General features: G+C 46.8%; 1 pseudogene; it reads right to left on the bottom strand.

Annotated features, from left to right (window-relative positions):
* Nucleotides 1-920: 920 nt before the first annotated feature.
* On the bottom strand, nucleotides 921-5,401 carry LOC127347853 (endo-1,4-beta-xylanase 5-like; annotated as a pseudogene).
* Nucleotides 5,402-6,699: the final 1,298 nt, after the last annotated feature.

Raw genomic sequence — 6,699 nt, 5'->3', positions numbered from 1 at the left:
GTAATTTTTGAATTGTGAACATTTAAACTATCCAAAACCATTAACATGAATTGGGGCGATGAAACAAAGTTTAGTTGCCCCATACAAAATTAATGTTATCTTGAGGAGAAATTAAGTGCTAATCTCAGGGGTGTGTTGTGTCGTCACCTGTCACCTGTCATCCACCGGTTCAGTGACCCTTTTTCTCCATTTACCGACAAAGGGAGAGGTACTTTTCTGATTTTTTTATTTGGGTAGGACACTTGTGCTATTTGATGAATTTGCGTAAGTGGAAATGTTACATCGATTTGTCCAATTTTGCGCAACAAGATGTCTGATGACATTCAATAACTTGATGGTGGGCAACATCTTCAACTTCATAGTTGCTAACCCCATATGCCACGAGGTAATGTTGCATCGAGTGAGGGATGTTTAGAAGTCCGGATATTCGCAAAATTAAGGAAGATTTTTAAAATGTGGGTAGAGATTTGACATTAGATTTGACTTCTTGACCACATTAATGCATTAGTATCGGTACTTTTTAGGTTCTATTTTTTTTTAAATATGTTCATATTTCTAATGTACCACTTCAAACAGCCGAAAAAACGGATGAAAGTAAAATTGTGTTTAGATAAGTCTACATATAAATACTGGCTAGACTAGTTTTTTTTTTGCATCAGATTGGTTAATGATTTTGATTTCATCTGACTTTAATTTCTTTTGCTCACTGTTGAACTTGATCGCGGTGGCGATGCTACAAAAACGGCAGGGGAAGATATCCATCGGGACGAGGAAACCGATGAGGTAGAGACGGTGATGCAGCTCCTATCACACTAGATTTACAGCTCGTTCTCGTCGATCAACTTCTTTGGCACCCGCAGACGGCAGCACGTCGTGCCATGGGGAATTCACATGTTAGACGAGACGAGACAAGCTCCCAATGACATAATGATGGAAGCTATCATGCACATAACAACCACTACACTAGTATAATTAAGCGGCACTACCAAGTATGCAACTAGTAGAGGTAGAAGCTACCAACTGCAAGGTTGGACAGCTCTATGCAATCAAATCTGAACGGTGATGTGCCTGGTCTCGTCCCCCGGAGATAGCGAGAAAGTGGACTGTGCCGAGGTGTTGCCGTAGTTGACGGTGACCACGAACTCGCCGAGGTAGCCACTGAAACTGTAGGCGCCGTGCGCGTCGCTGAGCCCGGTGGCCTGGCCCGTCTGCCACTCTTGCAGCAGTCGGTCGACGACGTCCCCCACGGGCAGGTTGTTGAGGTTCCAGTCCGTGAGGCACATCTGGTAGCACCCGCCCTGGTGCAGCGCCGTCCACAGCATGACGCCGCTCACCGCCGGGTGCGCGTACGCCTCCCTGAGCACCTGCTCCAGGTAGACGGCCTGCGTCTGCGCGTCGAACTTGTTGTTGATGTCCACCTCGGTGAACCAGATGGGCAGGTTGAGCGTGGCGAGCTTGTCAAGGACGGCCCTCATGTAGGGGATATTTGGTTTGGAGAAGTGGCCCTCGAGGCCGATCCCCTCGAGCACGGCGCCGGCGGCCCTGAGGTCCTTGAGCCTGGCCACGTAGGCGTCGACGGTGGAGGAGACGTCGTCGCAGGTCTCGACGACGTTGTACTCGTTCATGAAGAGCGTGGCGAGCGGGTCGGCGTCCTGCGCCACGCTGAAGAAGTCGGCCGTCGCGTTGGGGCCGAGGCGCTGCTCGTAGAAGTTGTAGTGTAGCATCTCGTTGTTGACGTCCCAGTGCGCGAACTCGCCGCGGTACCGGGTCATGAGGCTCTGGATGCGCGTGTTGACGGCGGAGCGGAGGTCCTCGGGCGAGAGGCCCTTCACCCACCGTGGCGTCGCGTCCTGGTTCTCCCAGAAGATGTTGTGGCCGCGCACCATGACCCGGTGCGAGCGCACGAACGCCAGCAACCAGCATCTGGTCCGGCACGTCGAACCGGAGGAGCCCCGACGCCACTTGAGCTCGTCCTCGAACACCGCTGCGTTGAAGCGGTCCACGAACCATTTCTGCACACACGTGATTAACTTGTTACAGTGGCATTCTTAGTACAGTGACATGATTGCAGATTCAAATAAGCAAACTTGAACATTGTTTCAGTGAAAGAAAAGGTGGATTTCAGTCAGAGGCTGAAAAATTCAGTACAAACTGGAACCATTAACTAGAATTCAATCTTTTTTAATTCTAGTACAGTGAAGGACTCTTAAATAGTTATTATCTCGTCCATCTTTTAATGGCATAATAAAATTGTTACAGCTTTTATGCCTAATCCGTGTACAGGTAAACTTCGGGCCCGAACAGCATTATTTATAATCCAAAGAGATGAGTTTCTTTTACAGTGACGACATGGCAGATTCATATATGCAGACCTGGTAAGCGTCGTTTCCCAAGATGGTGGAGGCGATCGCCGACCCGAACAGGAAATCCTTGGCGGTCTGCTGCACAGACTGTTATAAAAGCGATAAGCAAATAACGAAGAACGAAACAAGAACACACGCAGGGGACACAAGATTTAACGTGGAAAACCCCTTCCAACACAGAAGGGAAAAAAAACCACGGGCGCCAGCCAGCAAAACTTCACTATATCGGGAGGTGTTTACAAACGCCGTGGATTATCTTATAATCTGATAAACCCTAGCCGGCGGCTTACAAGATGTATATATAGGCGCTGCCAACGATCCGTACCGTACCGCGGGGGGCTGCCGCCCCCCGCACCCCCCGCAGGCGTCCCTATAGGGCACAACGTATGGGCTAACTTCTAACTACGCTACGCTTCGGCCCAAGCCTCCCGCGACGAGCCTCTCGCTCCGCTCGTCAGAAAGTTAGCCTCCCTTTAGTATATGAATTTGGATCACCATACAACAAACTCCACCTTGAGATAAATTCCATCTTGTAGCATGAACTTCAACAATCTCCTGAACAACAAAGGAAAAACACTTGCTGCCGCCAACAGCCACTTGGGCTAAACAGTTATACCAACCAAGCTTGAGCAAAGCTCAAACTTGGAAACAGGAACTGGCTTTGTCATCATATCAGCAGGATTATCATGAGTACTTATCTTGCATACCTTCAGTTTACCTTGAGCAACAATGTCGCGAATATAATGGTACTTGATATCAATGTGCTTTGTCCTCTCATGGAACATTTGATCTTTAGTAAGGTATATTGCACTTTGACTGACAGAAAACAAGTTAATGCAAGAATCATCTCCACAAAGCTCAGCATACAAACCTTTCAACCAAACAGACTCTTTACCAGCTTCATTAATTGCTATATATTCTGCTTCGGTCGTAGATTGGGCAACAACAGATTGTAACGTTGCCTTCCAACTCACAGCACATCCACCAACAGTGAACACATAACCTGTGAGGGATCTTCTCTTATCCAAATCGGCAGCAAAATCTGAATCCACATAGCCTACGAGTCCCTCACCGGTCTTGCCAAACTTCAAGCAAGCTTTAGATGTGCCACGAAGGTACCTGAAAATCCACTGAACAGCTCTCCAATGTTCTTTACCAGGATCAGCTAGGTATCGACTAACCAAACTCATAGCATATGATAAATCAGGACGAGAACAAACCATGGCATACATCAAAGAACCAACAGCACTAGAATATGGAACTCGAGACATGTACTCAATATCTTCATCAGTACTAGGACATTGCAATGCTGACAATTTGAAGTGAGAAGCAATTGGTGTACTAACAGGCTTTGCATCATGCATATTAAAACGATGAAGAACTTTCTGAATGTAATTTTGCTGACTAAGAAATAACACACTAGATTTTCTGTCTCTTGTAATTTCCATATCTAGTATTTTCTTAGCAGCACCAAGATCCTTCATCTCAAACTCACTACTTAACTGTGACTTTAAAGTAGTGATCTCTTTCTTGCTCTTGGCAGCAATCAACATATCATCAACATATAACAGCAAGTATATTGGTGATCCATTAACAAACTTGATATAAACACAACTATCATACTTAGATCTCTTAAACTCATGTGCAAGCATAAACGAATCAAACCTTTTATACAACTGTCTTGGAGACTGTTTCAAACCATAAAGGGACCTCTTCAACTTGCAAACAAGATCCTCCTTACCAGGCACAACAAAACCTTCAGGCTGGTCCATGTATATCTCCTCCTCAAGCTCACCATGCAGAAAAGCAGTCTTTACATCTAGCTGCTCAAGCTCAAGATCACGCATAGCCACAATACCAAAGAATGCACGAATGGAACTATGCTTCACAACCGGAGAGAATACATCATTATAATCAATACCTGGAATTTGGCTAAAACCTTTTGCTACTAACCTTGCCTTATACCTCGGAGGCTCATTAGGAGACAAACCTTCCTTTCTTTTAAATATCCACTTACAGCGGGCAACCTTCTTTTGTTTAGGTAAGGGCACAACATCCCATGTGCCATTCTTGTCAAGCGATTGCATCTCCTCTTGCATAGCAGAAATCCACTTCACGCGGTCAACGGATGCAACGGCCTCAGTATATGTAGCAGGTTCAGTATCATGCTCCACCTGTTCAGCACAACTCAAAGCATGATGAACAAGATTACATTCTTCAATTAAACGAGGACGTGGACCTTTGTTACGCCTCGGTCTATCAGCAGCAATGGAACTATTTGTTTGCTGCAAAACAGGTGGTGAGTGCTGAACAACAATGTTATCAATTTCAGCAACATCATTTTCTTTCTCCTCCACGTGCTCCACCTGCACGCTAATCCTCTGTTGTTCATCATCAGAATTATCAGAAAAATCAACAACATCAGTAACATCTGTAGATGAACTCTTATAAAACATAACAGCCTCATTAAAGACAACATTCCTGCTATGCAAAACTTTCTTAGTTTCAGGATTCCATAACTTGTATGCCTTAACTCCTGAACCATAACCAAGAAACACACACTTAACAGCCCTAGGCTCTAGCTTTCCATTATCAACATGAGCATAAGCAGTGCAACCGAAAACTCTCAACTGTGAATAATCAGCAGGTGAACTAGCCCTAGGCTCTAGCTTTCCATTATCAACATGAGCATAAGCAGTGCAACCGAAAACGCTTCGGCCCAAGCCTCCGGCGACGGGCCTCGCTCCGCTCGTCAGAAGTTAGCCTCCCTTTAGTATATGAATTTGGATCACAATACAACACAGACACCGTCGCGCCGACCACTCGGGTGCCGTGCGGATCGGCGACGTGGATGGTGGCCATCCGCTTCCTCCTATGCTCCGACCAAAAACAGATCAAGCTTAGGGAGGTCAAGTTGGCACAACACAACAAGAACAACAAAAAAGAGGAGGTACCTTCCAGATCGTATCTTTTTGGTGCATCGACCAATGATCCATGGTGAACGGCTGTAGCGAGCCGCTCGCGACCGTGATCTTCATCGGGGTCCTGTCAGCGTTCTGAAAGAAGATGACCGAGGTCTGCGTTGGCCAGTCCAGGGTGAAGCCGCCCTTGAGGAAGGTCCAGCAGTCGCTCTTGGCAAGAACCGTCCCGATGCACCTGGTGCCGGAGTTGTCCGGGGCCAGCCTCGCGGTGACCAGAGCCGACGAAGAGCCTTCCAGTTTTGTTCGGAGTCTCGGATGGGATACAGGACATCACGAGGAGTTCCGGAATGGTCCGGAGAATAAGATTCATATATAGGAAGTCACTTTCCAAGTTTGGAAATGATCCGGTGAATTTATGGAAGGTGGTTTCTAGAATTATCCGGAATAAATCACTATGGAAGGAGGAGTACCGGAGGGACTCCACAAACCCTAACCAGCCAACCAAGTGGGAGGGTGGAGTCCATGGTGGACTCCACCTCCTTGGCCGGCCAAATAAAGGGGGAAAGGGAGAGTCCCTGTCCCTCTAGGTTTCATCCATAAGGCAGTTTTTCTGTTGGGGTCTTATTCGAAAACTTTGGGCAAACCCTTGGGGGTCCACCTATATAATGAGGAGGAGAGGGAGGGGGCTTCCCATGGCTTGGCCGCACCACCTAGGGCATCCAAGGGCCGGCGCCCAAGTGCCCCTCCCCTCTCCCCAAACCCTAGCCTCTCCTCCTCCACATAATACTCCCGCAGCGCATAGGCGAAGCCCTGCCGGAGTTCTCCACCACCACCGTCACCACGCCGTCGTGCTGCCGGGATTCCGAGGAGGATCTACTGCTTCCGCTGCCCGCTGGAACGGGGAGAAGGACGTCGTCTTCATCAACACCGAATGTGTGACCGAGTACGGAGGTGCTGCCCGATTGTGGCACCGTCAAGATCTTCTACGCGCTTTTGAAAGCGGCAAGTGATCATCTTCTGCAACAACGAGATCTAATCTCGTAGGCTTTGGAAATCTTCAAGGGTTAGTATCCTGATCCCCTCGTTGCTACCATCTTCTAGATTGCATCTTGGCTTGGTTTTCGTCTCGCGGTAGGAAATTTTTTGTTTTCTATGCTACGAATCCCATCAGGGTGCAAGTTCTTGTACTTGTGGTGCAATTACCTCTTTATGATACCTTCCTACAATGCATAGTATCATGATGTGCTACATAATTTTTTCACATTTAATATTTTGCAGAATCTCAATGCAAATAATGTATGTACATGATATATTTCACATTTTTTTAGTTTCATGTGCTATGATACAGTATCTACCTATGAAATCATTCTTATTTCTTTCCTCATTAATTATAATGACACATTAGATTTTTACCA

The sequence above is a fragment of the Lolium perenne genome, chromosome 4 (genome assembly GCF_019359855.2).
Source record: "Lolium perenne isolate Kyuss_39 chromosome 4, Kyuss_2.0, whole genome shotgun sequence".
Lineage (NCBI taxonomy): Eukaryota > Viridiplantae > Streptophyta > Magnoliopsida > Poales > Poaceae > Lolium > Lolium perenne.
Note: the sequence above shows the minus strand (reverse complement) of the source record. Positions and strands in the feature narration are given on the sequence as shown.